The following is a 16929-nucleotide window of genomic DNA, read 5'->3' as shown; positions in this document are numbered from 1 at the left end:
GATTAAGTCTTTGTTCAAATTTTCAAGCTAAAAAGGTGTTAAAATGGTTCATATCAATCAGTGTAGACTTCTTAATTATTTTACTGGGATTTCTGGTAAGGACTGATACTCCACTCTTTTTTTCTATTTTCTCCATGTCAGCTGAAGATTTTCATATTCGACTCCTGGGACCATGAACCTATTGGATGATTAGGAGAAGATGTTTCACACTATACAGTTGGACTAGTGTGAGAGGGGGAGAAGATCAGGAAAATCCAGAAGCCAAAGAATGAGAAGAAAAAGACCAATAGACTTAACTATTGTGCAACTTATATTTTGGGGGGGACTAATATTTGAATTATTTTTTTATTATGTGTTTGTGCTATTTTCAGGGACTTTTGCCTTACACACACGTGCATAAAGCGCTGAATTACCTCAATATTCTTATTTTCAATAATTCACCCATGAATATTACAGTACTGTATGTTGTACTCTGGATAGAGTACAAGAGCGGGACTTGTAAGAGAATGGTCAGCCATAATATACTGAGCAGCCATGATGAGTCAGGCAGCCATCTTGTCAAAAGTTAGAGAAGATTCAACTTTTACAAAAGAACTCATAAGATGTACTTTGAAATGGAGGATGTAGAATGAGATCATGTCTGCTATCACCCTGGCAGGCTTTCAGAAAGGAAAATTAGATCAATAGGGGAATAAGGTTACCAAATATATGGTCAATGTGTGTATATGTGATAGTTTTGGAAGAAAGAACAGAATCATTAAAATGTCAAATGCATGAATTTATGGATCAAGCCTGAAAGCAGTGATAAGATTAAGGACAGTAGCCATAGATACCAATGACTTATGGGTTTTAGTGTTGCTTGGAGAAACATTAATTAATGTCTTCGTATTATGTCATTATATTCTGTGTTCTAAACCATGTTTCTCTAGAATTATCATGTAAACGCCTTAGAAATATAATTTAAATGCCCTCTGCGGCAAGATGCAGCTTTCTTTGTTCCCATTATGTATAAGAAGCCCCTGTTACTGTTGCTTGTTGCCATTCCACTGCCATCATGCCACTGTGCCACACCATGGCCAGGGCACGGAGCCTTATCACCGCCAGACCTCCTTGCGAATCTCTGCCCATCTGAATTCCTGTTTTTGCCCGCATATTTCAACTTCTCTGATTGTCCGTTCTGTTTTGCCGTGTATCTCCTGAATAAACGTAGACCTCAGCTCAACGAGAAGATCGTCTCCAGTTTTGTTCGGCTCTTCCAGCTCTCTCAGTTAGAGCTTTTTCTTACATCTCCGACAGCTCATCCTACCTTCAGCGGTCACGTGGTACCGCTCTTTAAAGTCATGAATATGTGCATATTCGGCGTACTTCCTGTGTGGCGCGGTGGATTGTGGGAGAGCAACACAATCGCCGGAAGCTGTGACAGAGCCGATTGCCAATTATTATATATATATATTTATATATATGTCAGTGACACACACATATATATCTGTATATATCTTTATTAGTGATGAGCAAACGTGCTCGTCACTACTCGTCACTCGCCCGAGTATCACGGTACTCGGTGTACTCGGCGAGCACCAAGCATTTCCGGGATTACTCTGCGGGAACTCGGGTCTCCACCCAGCTTTTTTGGTGGACTTTAGAGACCCAATCACGATGCAGGGATTGTCTGCCAGGCAATGAAACGCCGCAGCCAGCTTTGCTGTGGTCGTGCAGTGATTGGCTGGCCGCACAGCATCATCAGGGGTATAAGAGACCAGACACCACCATGCTCAGCGCATTCAGCTTCCGATTTAGATAGTGTAGGGAGAGTTGCTGCCGAGATAGGTTCAGATTTGGGGATTAATTAGTCAGTGTGGGTTCTACCATCGTGAACTACTCAAATCCAGCTAAACCAACAGTCCTTCAAAGGACTAATTCTGGAGTCACTGTACTTATATTCAGCACAGTGTGGTATCTCCATGTCAGCTCATATCTGTGCGTGCTCAAAGTTGAGCCAGTTTAAGCCGGTTTTCCTTTTTTGTCCTGTGTGTCACTGTACTACTATACCGCACTATTTATCCGAATAAGCAAAAAGTACAGGCACACATTTGTTGGTGTGGTATCTCCGTGCTAGCTCTTATCTGCGCGTGCTAAAAATTGAGCCAGTTTACACCGGTTTTCATTTTTTGTCCTGTGTGGCACTGTAGTTATATACAGCACTATTTAGCCAAAAAAGCCAAAAATACAGGCCACACATTTGTCGGTGTGGTATCTCCCTAACAGGCCTCATTTATCAGTGTCAAAAATTTGGCCATTTTAGGCCTTCATATTGTATTTTTTTTGCAGTCTGTTAACGTACTTATTGACACAAATCTGATAAGGCAAAACAAATCAGCCATTTGTAGTGAACGTGTATAATATTCTAGTCCATTTACAATGGACAAGGCACGTGGTAAGGGACGGGGAAGTGGACGTGATGGTGATGGTGCAGGACAAGGCCGTGGGCAAGCTAAAATTGGGCCACTGAAAACACCCACATCTTCTTGCTGGACTTTAGTGTCCGAAGTCCTAGGGGACCGCGGCAAGACAGCACTATTGAAGCTCGAGCAGTGTGAAAAAGTTGTTGTTTGGATAGCGGATAATACTTCAAGTTACTTATCCACCACCACCAGCACCCTGTCTTCCACACGGTCAAGTCACAGTAGCCGTAAATCTAGACAGCATATTCCTTTCCCTGATCCTCTGTCCTCCCACCATACTGAGTGCCTTGAGACAACTGATCCCACACTCGGACACTCCGAAGAGCTGTTCAGTTTTCCATTTGGATATTCGTGCCTCTCGCCCGGGCCACTTGAGGAGGAGGACCAGAGTGGGGAAGTGGAAGATGAGGTGGTGGATGATATAGTAACAGACCCAACCTGGCAGGAGGACATGCAGAGCGAGGACAGCAGCACACAGAGGGAGGTAGGCTTTACACCACTTCAGGCAGGAAGAAGTGTGGTGGCTGCAGACAGAAGGCGTGCAACCGTTCCCTGTAACACCAATATGACGGAAATGGCCAGTCCAACTGTTAGGTCTTCCCGGATCTGGTTATTTTTTAAAGACTCTGCCGATAACCCCAAACAGGCCATTTGCAACAGCTGTCATGCCAGCATCAGCAGGGGTAGCAAAACTACCAGCCTTACCGCCACCAGCATGATCAGGCACATAGCAGCAAAGCACCCAACTTTGTGTGTCCAACCCCATGCTGTGTCTGCTGGTGACACCACAGCTTCTTCCACTGTTGTGCGTTCTATCCAATCCCCTGTCCATGGTGCATGCAAAGATGCCTCCTGCCCTGCACCTGCTGTTGCCCACAGTCAAATAGCACCATCATCAAGCACTTCAACGTACTTGTCCCAGCGCAGCCTTCAGTGGTCCATACTCTAGTCATTGGAATGTAAGCGTAAATACGCAGGCAACGCCCCACAGGCCACAGTACTCAATTCTTATATTTCTCATCTGTTTGCGCTCATGTTGCCTTTTAGGCTCGTGGAGACGGAAACTTTCCGCAACCTGATGATCCTTTAAGCCCAGGCTTCTCTATAGTGCACTCAGTTGGGAGAGCGTATGACTGAGGACTGAAAGATTCCTGGTTGGATCCCGGAAGTCGGCAAGCTTTTTAACAACTTGTTTACCGGTAATTGTACATAATGCGTGTAAGTCCCATATCTGGAGGTTAAATGTTGGGGGGTTAGGAATCCAGCTGCTTTTTGGGTTAGAATGAAGTTATATATTGTATATATCAGGCTTTTGCTTACATTTAGCTGGTATAAAATATAAATATGTCTAAAGTTTGTGTATATACAATATATATATTAGACACACACAAACCTACATATATACAGATAAAGATATTTAACTGAGCCACCCTGCATGTATTTACTCCATTCACTGCTAGCAAGCAGCCTGAATGATACAACTTCCCACCTCTGCTGCCTCTATTCTCTGCTGTAATATACAGTGGGGAAAAAAAGTATTTAGTCAGTCAGCAATAGTGCAAGTTCCACCACTTAAAAAGATGAGAGGCGTCTGTAATTTACATCATAGGTAGACCTCAACTATGGGAGACAAACTGAGAAAAAAAAATCCAGAAAATAACATTGTCTGTTTTTTTTTCATTTTATTTGCATATTATGGTGGAAAATAAGTATTTGGTCAGAAACAAAATTTCATTTCAATACTTTGTGATATATCCTTTGTTGGCAATGACAGAGGTCAAACGTTTTCTGTAAGTCTTCACAAGGTTGCCACACACTGTTGTTGGTATGTTGGCCCATTCCTCCATGCAGATCTCCTCTAGAGCAGTGATGTTTTTGGCTTTTCGCTTGGCAACACGGACTTTCAACTCCCTCCAAAGGTTTTCTATAGGGTTGAGATCTGGAGACTGGCTAGGCCACTCCAGGACCTTGAAATGCTTCTTACGAAGCCACTCCTTCGTTGCCCTGGCGGTGTGCTTTGGATCATTGTCATGTTGAAAGACCCAGCCACGTTTCATCTTCAATGCCCTTGCTGATGGAAGGAGGTTTGCACTCAAAATCTCACGATACATGGCCCCATTCATTCTTTCATGTACCCGGATCAGTCGTCCTGGCCCCTTTGCAGAGAAACAGCCCCAAAGCATGATGTTTCCACCACCATGCTTTACAGTAGGTATGGTGTTTGATGGATGCAACTCAGTATTCTTTTTCCTCCAAACACGACAAGTTGTGTTTCTACCAAACAGTTCCAGTTTGGTTTCATCAGACCATAGGACATTCTCCCAAAACTCCTCTGGATCATCCAAATGCTCTCTAGCAAACTTCAGATGGGCCCGGACATGTACAGGCTTAAGCAGTGGGACACGTCTGGCACTGCAAGATCTGAGTCCATGGTGGCGTAGTGTGTTACTTATGGTAGGCCTTGTTACATTGGTCCCAGCTCTCTGCAGTTCATTCACTAGGTCCCCCCGCGTGGTTCTGGGATTTTTGCTCACCGTTCTTGTGATCATTCTGACCCAACGGGGTGGGATTTTGCGTGGAGCACCAGATCGAGGGAGATTATCAGTGGTCTTGTATGTTTTCCATTTTCTAATTATTGCTCCCACAGTTGATTTCTTCACTCCAAGCTGGTTGGCTATTGCAGATTCAGTCTTCCCAGCCTGGTGCAGGGCTACAATTTTGTTTCTGGTGTCCTTTGACAGCTCTTTGGTCTTCACCATAGTGGAGTTTGGAGTCAGACTGTTTGAGGGTGTGCACAGGTGTCTTTTTATACTGATAACAAGTTTAAACAGGTGCCATTACTACAGGTAATGAGTGGAGGAAAGAGGAGACTCTTAAAGAAGAAGTTACAGGTCTGTGAGAGCCAGAAATCTTGATTGCTTGTTTCTGACCAAATACTTATTTTCCACCATAATATGCAAATAAAATGAAAAAAAAACAGACAATGTGATTTTCTGGATTTTTTTTTCTCAGTTTGTCTCCCATAGTTGAGGTCTACCTATGATGTAAATTACAGACGCCTCTCATCTTTTTAAGTGGTGGAACTTGCACTATTGCTGACTGACTAAATACTTTTTTGCCCCACTGTATCCAAATGGTAATCAACTGAGCCACCCTGCATGTATTTACTCCATTCAGTGCTAGCAAGCAGCCTGAATGATACAACTTCCCATCTCTGCTGCCTCTATTCTCTGCTGTAATATATCCAAATGGTAATCAACTGAGCCACCCTGCATGTATTTACTCCATTCACTGCTAGCAAGCAGCCTGAATGATACAACTTCCCACCTCTGCTGCCTCTATTCTCTGCTTTAATATATCCAAATGGTAATCAACTGAGCCACCCTGCATGTATTTACTCCATTCACTGCTAGCAAGCAGCCTGAATGATACAACTTCCCACCTCTGCTGCCTCTATTCTCTGCTGTAATATATCCAAATGGTAATCAACTGAGCCACCCTGCATGTATTTACTACATTCACTGCTAGCAAGCAGCCTGAATGATACAACTTCCCACCTCTGCTGCCTCTATTCTCTGCTGTAATATATCCAAATGGTAATCAACTGAGCCACCCTGCATGTATTTACTCCATTCACTGCTAGCTAGCAAGCAGCCTGAATGATACAACTTCCCACCTCTGCTGCCTCTATTCTCTGCTGTAATATATCCAAATGGTAATCAACTAAGCCACCCTGCATGTATTTACTCCATTCACTGCTAGCAAGCAGCCTGAATGATACAACTTCCCACCTCTGCTGCCTCTATTCTCTGCTGTAATATATCCAAATGGTAATCAACTGAGCCACCCTGCATGTATTTACTCCATTCACTGCTAGCAAGCAGCCTGAATGATACAACTTCCCACCTCTGCTGCCTCTATTCTCTGCTGTAATATATCCAAATGGTACAACTCCATACTTCTGCTGCTTTACCATTTTGCTGCATATTTAAATGTGCTTGCTAAAGCTTTGGTATAGTTCATTTGTTGCACTGTATGTAATACTTACTGCTTTAGATCTGTGACTGGGGCCTTTCTAGATCTTATCAGGTGGAAGGTGCTATAGCATATTGCCACATCTTGGTCTAGTGCCTTTGATCATCTAACCATCCCCTGGTGTGCTGGCCCCAGCTGCCAAATTATACCCAACCAGCTCCCACAATCCCTCTCTCCTGACCCTGTAGTGTGGCCTATATATGTAGTAGTTGCTAAGGGGAAGCACGCAGTGTGGGGTACAGCACGCAAGCATCCCATAAGCAAAGCATCACAGAAGATAAGCATCCAGCAAAACGGCAGTTATACATGGCAGTTAGTCAGGGCAGGAGTCAGGTAACCCACACTTTGCCTTCCCCTTTAACCATGTGCTTTATTTTTATCCTGCTGTGTTCCCTTGCCATCCACATTCATCACCCTATCCCCCTCCATCACGACTCATACACATCAGCCCCTCTATACTTCCTTCTCCCATGTACAGCTCCCACACACTCCTCACCTTCCTGAGAAACCTCAGCCCATCTTGCCCAAACACATAGCAGAAAAAAACTACTTACAGTTCCAACAACTATTGGCTCTTTATCTTCCTTCTCCTACTGATTTCAGGGGACATCTCCCCCAACCCTGGTCCACCATCCCCCAACCTCAACCCTTACCCTACCTCATATCGAAACCACAATAATCTGATAAACATTACTTGCACTCCCTCATCTCAATCTTTTCATTGTGCCCTCTGGAATCCACGGTCTGCTTGTAACAAGCTTCCTTTCCTACACAACTACTTTCTGAACAACTCTCTTAATCTGTTGGCCCTCACTGAAACCTGGATTCAGGATTCTGACACTGTCTCTCCTGCTGCCATTTCCTACGGTGGCTTACAATTCTCTCACTCCCCGAGACCCACAAACAGACCTGGTGGTGGAGTTGTGTAAGAACAAAACCGTTGGCACAACCCTGAGAATTGTAGGTGGTGCCCAAGTAGGATCCCAATCCGTGAACTAAATATATATAAACTTGGCACACACCAAAGGTTTCTGATGCAGAAAGGTGATTTTTAATTATACAACAGTACATACATACACAGACGTTTCGGTCTAGGACCTTCATCAATGTACGATATATTGTACTGTGAGATTCTTAGTGACTGGGCTTTGTGAGATAGACCAATCCTGTGAGGAGGCACATGAAGCCGTCCCACTGCGTGGTGATTTGTGGAGTGTGGACGCAGTATCCACCGCGAATGCCAAGTGCCTTGGGATTGGGATTCGCGGTGGATACTGCGTCCACACTCCACAAATCACCACGCAGTGGGACGGCTTCATGTGCCTCCTCACAGGATTGGTCTATCTCACAAAGCCCAGTCACTAAGAATCTCACAGTACAATATATCGTACATTGATGAAGGTCCTAGACCGAAACGTCTGTGTATGTATGTACTGTTGTATAATTAAAAATCACCTTTCTGCATCAGAAACCTTTGGTGTGTGCCAAGTTTATATATATCTGGTGGTGGAGTTGGCATACTCCTGTCCCCACAATGCACTTTCCAGGTCATCACCCCAGTCCCATCACTCTTATTCCCTTCTTTTGAGGTCCACACCATCAGGCTCTTCCGTCCCCTCTCCCTCAGGGTAGTGGTCATATACCGGCCCCCAGGCTCACCCACCCACTTCCTTGACCACTTTTCAGCCTGGCTGCCACACTTCATGTCCTCAGAACTACCAACCCTCATCCTGGGAGACTTCAACATCCCCATTAACAGCCCTAATTCCACATCTGCATCCCAGCTTCTATCACTAACCACCTCTCTAGGCCTCTCACAGCTTTCAACCTCTGAGACACATAAGGACGGTAACACCCTTGATCTGGTCTTCTGCCGGCTCTGTTCAATCTCCCACCTAAACAACTCACCGCTTCCACTCTCTGACCACAATATTCTCTTCTTCACGCTCACAAATCCTCGCCCACCCCAGCTCATTCCTACCTACCACACAGTCAGAAATCTACAAGCTATTAACCCTCAGACACTTTCAGATTCCCTACACTCATCTCTGTCCCCAATCTCCTCTCTTTCCTGTCCTAATCTTGCTGTTCATCACTACAATGACACTCTTAGAAGCACCCTTGACCAAGTAGCTCCCCTCACCCTCAGAACCTCCAAACACAGAGTAAAACAGCCCTGGCTCACATCGCAAACTCAACTTCTCCAGCGATGCTCCAGGAGTGCTGAACGCCTATGGAGAAAAATCCGCACACCAGAAGACTTCATACACTTCAAATTTATGTTAAGAACCTATAACGCTGCCCTTCACCTTGCCAAACAGACCTACTTCACCACCCTGATCTCCTCACTAGCCAACAACCCCAAGAAACTTTTTGACACTTTTCACTCCCTCCTCAGGCCAAAAGCACAAGCCCCTATCACAGACATTTGTTCTGATGACCTGGCCTCCCACTTTACAGAAAAAATAGATAATATCCGTCAAGAAATCTGCTGCCAACCACCAAGTGCTGTGACTCCCATCCCTTCCTGCATCTCCCCTGGCTCACTCTCCACATTTGATCCCATCACAGAAGAAGAAGTCTCTAGACTCCTCTCTTCTTCTCGTCCGACTACATGCACTACCGACCCCATTCCCTCACATCTCCTCCAGTCTCTCTCTCCAGTCGTCACAACCCACCTAACTACAATCTTTAATCTCTCCCTCTCCTCGGGCATTTTCCCATCCTCCTTCAAACACGCCATCGTTACTCCATTACTAAAGAAACCTGCTCTCGACCCATCCTGCACAAACAACTACAGACCAGTCTCCAATCTCCCTTTCATCTCTAAACTTTTGGAACGCCTAGTTTACTCCCGCCTTACCCGTTAACTCTCCATTCACTCCCTTCTAGACCCTTCACAGTCCGGCTTCCGCCCCCTACATTCGACTGAAACTGCACTCATCAAAGTGACCAATGACCTTCTGACAGCAAAACGTAACGGTGACCACTCTCTGCTCATTCTTCTTGACCTATCTGCAGCTTTCGATACTGTTGACCACCATCTCCTACTCTCTAGGCTCCAGTCACTAGGCATTAAGGACACTGCACTCTCCTGGTTCTCTTCCTATCTCTCTGACCGCTCCTTCAGTGTTTTGTTCTCTGGCTCCACGTCATCTCCTCTTCCTCTTGCTGTCGGGGTACCTCAGGGCTCAGTCCTTGGCCCCCTTCTTTTCTCTCTCTACACGGCCCCAATTGGACAGACCATCAGCAGATTTGGCTTTCAGTACCATCTTTATGCTGATGACACACAACTATACACGTCTTCCCCCGACCTTACCCCCGCTGTACTACAGAACGCCAGTGACTGTCTGTCCGCAGTCTCCAATATCATATCCGCTCTCTATCTGAAACTCAACCTCTCCAAAACTGAACTTCTTCTGCTCCCGCCGTCTACTAACCTCCCTAAATCTGACATTTCCCTCTCCGTGGGTGGTACCACAATAACACCCCGGCAGCAGGCGCGCTGTCTGGGTGTTATGTTTGACACCAATCTCTCCTTTACATCCCATATACAATCCCTTGCCCGCTCTTGCCGCTTACACCTAAAGAACATCTCTAGAATCCGCCCTTTTCTCACTATGGAAACAACAAAAACCCTCACTGTTGCATTGATCCACTCTCGCCTGGATTACTGCAACGCTCTATTAATTGGCCTCCCCGTCACTCGACTATCCCCTCTCCAGTCCATACTTAATGCAGCGGCCAGGATCGTCCATCTGGGTAATCGGTACTCGGACGCGTCCGCTCTTCGCCAGTCCTTACATTGGCTGCCCATTCATTATAGGATCCAATTCAAAGTACTTGTTCTCACCCACAAAGCTCTCCACAGTGCGGCACCCCATTACATCTCTTCTCTCATTTCTGTCTATCGGCCTAGCCGATCGCTGCGCTCTGCAAACGACTTTCGACTAACCTCTGCACTAATCCGTACCTCCCACTCCCGACTCCAAGACTTCTCCCGTGCTGCTCCTATCCTCTGGAATGCTCTACCCCAAGAAATCAGGACTATCCACAATTTGCATAGTTTTAGGCGCTCCCTCAAAACACACCTGTTCAGAGCGGCCTATCACATTCACTAATCAAAGTCATTCTCTGTGTAAGTGTGCGTGTGTAGCCCATTCACTATCTCCATCCATCCTTCACTCCCGCAAGATGGCTGGACCTTCATTGTAAATACACCATTGTAAATACACACCTGTACTCTGTATCTCCCTCACCTCATTGTAGATTGTAAGCTCTCACGAGCAGGGTCGTCTTATTTCGTCTTATTTTGCTTTAATTATTGTATTGTTAGCGTTGTTACTTATGACTTGTGTTTTGAAACTGTTAAACTGTAAAGCGCTGCGGAATATGCTGGCGCTATATAAATAAAGATTATTATTATTATTATTATTATTAACTGATTTCTGCACAAAAAAAATGTTTTTTGTGTGCTTTATTCTTTGTGATTCTTTTGAACCTGGGAGTTTTTGAACTCATGTATGCTTTGTAGGCTTTATCAAGTATGGAGTTGCCCAATAAGTGATTTATACTGAACTGGATGTTTTGATCATTTAGGTATGACACCTTGGATTAAATTAATATATACACAAATATAACAATAATATATCAATAATATACACACATACACAAAAATATACTCACACATATATACACCAACTGTATAGACACACATATAAATATTTATGGTGAATACATTAGGTTATAAGACCTGGAGACTGTTATTACACACGCTGCCACTTATTCTAGGTTTATTTTCTTAAAAAGTGGGAGCTGGGATTTGAACCCACGCATCCACAGGAAACTGCAAACTGAACACAGCACCTTAGACCGCTTGGCCATCCTGACTGCTGACACAGAAGATGCTCCCTGGTGACGCAACAGTTCGCACCACCAGGGACTTCAGTACTAACAGTGATAGCTATGTAACAAGTGTCCACAGCTGGTAGAATGTGGGAGATTTATTATTTGTGGGGTATGACACAGTCATTACACAAGAGCACATATCTAGGAGAGCGATGGAAAAGGCGTCTGATCCTTTTTTTTCTGCATGCTATGTGCGGCTTTTGGCACCAAAAACTCACAAAAAACAAGTCGAGACAGAAAAAAAGATGATTTTTGACTTTGCGCCAAACTCACGAATCATGAAGAAAACGAGGCTGAAGTTGGTTTCTTATTCGTCAGTTCCTTATTCGGCAATTTTTTCTTTTCTTGTTTTGACAGGTTTAACAACAAAAAATAAGCAACACAATACTAAAAAACAATGCAGTGAGGTGCCCTGATGTGAAAACACTTAAAATCAGCGTCAAAAATTATAAAACTGGCACAAAAATGGGCATCAAAGGGCGATAATGAAAGGGTTAAATCAATTTCAGCCACTGAAATCACATTAAGAATACAGATAATGATGCCCTGCATCAAACCAAGGTCCCTCCAGCCTGGCCCAAATGGGTTTAGGGCACCAGAACTTGCATCAAAGTGGGCACACAGTCAATTTTCACAGGTTTGAATAAGTAACTGATATTTTTAAGGGGTTAAATGACTTTGGGCCAGTGATGCCACACTAAGAAGACACAGATGGTGATGCCCTGCGTCAAACCCAGGTCCCTCCAGCCTGGCCCAAATGAGTTATGGGCACCAGAACTGGCATCAAACTGGGCACACAGTCGATTTTCACAGGTTTGAATAAGTAACTGATGTTTTTAAGGGGTTAAATGACTTTGGGCCACTGATGTCACACTAAGAAGACACAGATGGTGATGCCCTGCGTCAAACCCAGGTCCCTCCAGCCTGGCCCAAATGAGTTATGGGCACCAGAACTGGCATCAAACTGGGCACACAGTCGATTTTCACAGGTTTGAATAAGTAACTGATATTTTTAAGGGGTTAAATGACTTTGGGCCAGTGATGCCACACTAAGAAGACACAGATGGTGATGCCCTGTGTCAAACCCAGGTCCCTCCAGCCTGGCCCAAATGAGTTATGGGCACTAGAACTGGCATCAAACTGGGCATACAGTCGATTTTCACAGGTTTGAATAAGTAACTAATGTTTTTAAGGGGTTAAACGACTTTGGGCCACTGATGTCACACTAAGAAGACACAGATGGTGATGCCCTTCGTCAAACCCAGGTCCCTCCAGCCTGGCCCACATGAGTTAAGGGCACCAGAACTGGCATCAAAGTGGGCACACAGTCGATTTTCACAGGTTTGAATAAGTAACTGATGTTTTTAAGGGGTTAAATGACTTTGGGCCACTGATGTCACACTAAGAACAGACAGATAGTGATGCCCTGCATCAAACCCAGGTCTCTCAAACCCATTTGAATCAGGCTGGAGGGACCTGGGTTTGACGCAGGGCATCACTGTCTGTGTATTCATAGTGTGACATCAGTGGCCAAAGTTATTTAACCCCTTAAAAACATCAGTTACTTATTCAAACCTGTGAAAATCGATTGTGTGCCCACTTTGATGCCAGTTCTGATGCCAATAACCCATTTGGTCCAGGCAGATGGGACCTGGGTTTGATGCAGGGCATCACTATCTGTGTATTCATAGTGTTACATCAGTGGCCCAAAGTTATTTAACCCCTTAAAAACATCACTTACTTATTTAAATCTGAGAAAATTGTCTGTGTGCCCACTTTTATGCCAATTCTGATGCCCACAACCAATTTGGGCCAGGCTGGAGGAACCTGGGTTTGATGCGGGGCATCAGTTTATGTGTACTCACAGTGTTGAATCAGTGGGCAAAGGCATTTAACCCCTTAAAAACATCACTTACTTATTCAAATTTGTGAAAATTGGTTGTTTCCCCATTTTGATGCCAATTCTGATGCCCAGAACCCATTTGGGCCAGGCTGGAGGGACCTGGGTTTGATGCAGGGCATCATTGTCGGTGTACTCATAGTGTGAAATCAGTGGTCCAAAGTCATTTAACCCCTTAACATCAGCTACTTATCCAAATCTGTGAAAATTGGCTGTTTGTCCTCTTTGATGCCAATTCTGATGCCCAGAACCCATTTGCGCCAAACTGGAGGGACCTGGCTTTGAGGCAGGGCATGACTATCTGTGCATTCATAGTGTTACATCAGTGGCCCAAAGTCATTTAACCCCTTAAAAACATCAGTTACTTATTCAAACCTGTGAAAATCGACTATGTGCCCACTTTGATGCCAGTTCTGGTGCCAATAACCCATTTGGTCCAAGCTGAAAGGACCTGGGTTTGATGCAGGGCATCACCATCTGTGTCTACTTAGTGTGACATCAGTGGCCCAAAGTCGTTTAACCCCTTAAAAACATCAGTTACTTATTCAAATCTGTGAGAATTGGCTGTGTGCCCACTTTGATGCCAATTCTGATGCCCAGAACCCATTTGGGCCAGGCTGGAGGGACTTGGGTTTGATGCAGGGCATCACTCTCTCTCTGTGTATTCTTAGTGTGAAATTAGTGGCCCAAAGTCATTTAACCCCTTAAAAACATCAGCTACTTATTCAAAGCTGTGAAAATCGACTGTGTGCCCACTTTGATGCCAGATCTGGTGCCAATATCCCATTTGGGCCAGGCTGAAGGGACCTGAGTTCGATGCGGGGCCTCATTATCTGTGTATTCATAGTGTGAGATCAGTGGCCCAAAGTCATTTCACAGTTTAAAAACATCAGTTACTTATTGAAACCTGTGAAAATTGGCTCTTTTCCCACTTTGATGCCAATTCTGATGCCCAGAACCTATTTGGGCCAGGTTGGAGAGACCTGGATTTGATGCAGGGCATCACTATCTGTGTGTTCTTAGTGTGACATCAGTGGCCCAAAGTCAATTAACCCCTTAAAAACATCAGTTACTTATTCAAACCTGTGAAACTTGACTGTGTGCCCACTTTGATGCCAGTTCTGGTGCCAATAACCCATTTGGTCCAAGCTGAAAGGACCTGGGTTTGATGCAGGGCATCACCATCTGTGTCTACTTAGTGTGACATCAGTGGCCCAAAGTCGTTTAACCCCTTAAAAACATCAGTTACTTATTCAAATCTGTGAAAATTGACTGAGTGCCCACTTTGATGCCAGTTCTGGTGCGAATAATCCATTTGGGCCAGGCTGAAGGGACCTGAATTCAATGCGGGGCCTCATTATTTGTGTATTCATAGTGTGAGATCAGTGGCCCAAAGTCATTTCACAGTTTAAAAACATCAGTTACTTATTCAAATCTGTGAAAATTGGCTGATTGACCACTTTGGTGCCAATTCTGATGCCCAGAACCCTTTTGGGCCATGCTGGCGGAACCTAGTTTTGATGCGGGGCATCAGTTTATGTGTACTCATAGTGTTAAATCAGTGGCCCAAAGTCAATTAACCCCTTAAAACACCAGTTACTTATTCAAACCTGTGAAAATTGACTGTGTGCCCACTTTGATGCCAGTTCTGGTGCCAATAACCCATTTGGGCCAGGCTGAAGGGACCTGAGTTCAATGCGGGGCCTCATTATCTGTGTATTCATAGTGTGAGATCAGTGGCCCAAAGTCATTTCACAGTTTAAAAACATCAGTTACTTATTCAAATCTGTGAAAATTGGCTGATTGACCACTTTGGTGCCAATTCTGATGTCCAGAACCCTTTTGGGCCATGCTGGAGGAACCTAGTTTTGATGCGGGGCATCAGTTTATGTGTACTCATAGTGTTAAATCAGTGGCCCAAAGTCATTTAACCCCTTAAAACATCAGTTACTTATTCAAACCTGTGAAAATTTGCTCTTTGCCCACTTTGATGCCAATTCTGATGCCCAGAACCCATTTGGGCCTGCCTGGAGGGACCTGGATTTGATGCAGGGCATCACTATCTGTCTGTTCTTAGTGTGACATCAGTGGCCCAAAGTCATTTAACCCCTTAAAAACATCATTTATTCAAACCTGTGAAAATCGACTGTGTGCCCACTTTGATGCCAGTTCTGGTGCCCATAACCCATTTGGGCCAGGCTGGAGAGACCTGGGTTTGATGCAGGGCATCACTATCTGTCTGTGATCTTAGTGTGACATCAGTGGCCCAAAGTCATTTAACCCCTTAAAAACATGTTACTTGTTAGCCTGAAAGAACGGTTGAAAAGACACAATTGTGTTTTTAAATGCAGAATCTCAATGTTTAAAAATAAAAAAGCATAAAAAAGAGAAAAAGCTGTAAAAACCCAGGTTAAAAAAAAAGCATCGGGGAAAAAAAATCCAGCAATTCCACGCTTGGGACTCAAAACTCAAGATAGAAAGCGGACGGCACCGCTGTTACCATGTGACTTCAAATGATGTGCGGCATACAGAAGCCCAACAGCTGGGAATCTCGGGTGCCAGACCTGGAAACAGTCAATCCTGGGAATCCATGCAGAGAGAAGAGGTCGCACTCATCGAGATGGAAGTTTCACTGATTTATTTATTGACATATCATGAACATGTCAAATCGGGGGAGTGACATAAGGAGTGCAAGAAAGGCTGACAACGGCCGTTTCGCGCTGCTCGAGCGCTTCAACGGGTCAAACAGTGGGGGGAAGTGCCGGGTTCATATGGAAATCACATCACTCCATACCTCCTCCCTCCACAGCTGCTGTCTAAGTGACATTAGTGAATTAAAAACATGCTGAGATGCATTACAACATACAAAAGCATAAATACAACTTACTGCACAAGCAGAAAAATGGTTACATCGAGAGCTATCTGATACAGTAACATATACTAGATTGAAGACTGATCCCACTCCCAGGTACATCAGGGAATTAAGGTCGTTACTCAGGAAATATGTCATGATGGATGTTATTTCTGAGAAGAAGGCAGAGAAATTGCTGCCGGAGTTTCCCACGCGCCCCCACTGGTACCACGTACCCAAAATCCACAAGTCTGCTTCTTGTCCCCCAAGACGCCCAATCGTATCTGGGATAGGATCCGTCACGGAATCCCTGTCCCAGTACATTGATTGGTTGCTGCGCTTTTTATTGGGAGAGATCCCGTCGTACATAAAGGACACCAATGCTTTTCTGCATGTGATACGGGACTTTGCTTGGCAACCCGGCTTCATGCTGGCATCCATAGATGTGGAGAGCTTATATACACGAATTCCCCAGAAGTTGGGTGTGGATACTATTAGAGAAATATTGAACTCCACAGGCAAAGAGCAGGGCTTTGTGGATTTTGTTTGTGAAGCTTTGAATTTCATGCTTACTCACAATGCATTCACTTTCGATTGTACGTGGTACCGTCAAAATGTGGGCACCGCGATGGGTACCCCGGCAGCATGCATGTTCGCCAATCTCTTTTTGGGTGCCCTGGAAAAAAAATACGTCTACAATACCAAACAATTTTTTCAACATATTAGACTGTATCTCAGGTATGTGGACGACGTGTTCATTGTCTGGGATGGCA

Source organism: Dendrobates tinctorius, unplaced genomic scaffold (assembly GCF_039654945.1).
Source record: "Dendrobates tinctorius isolate UK_male_01 unplaced genomic scaffold, ASM3965494v1 ptg000086l, whole genome shotgun sequence".
NCBI classification, from domain to species: Eukaryota; Metazoa; Chordata; class Amphibia; order Anura; family Dendrobatidae; genus Dendrobates; species Dendrobates tinctorius.
Note: the sequence above shows the minus strand (reverse complement) of the source record.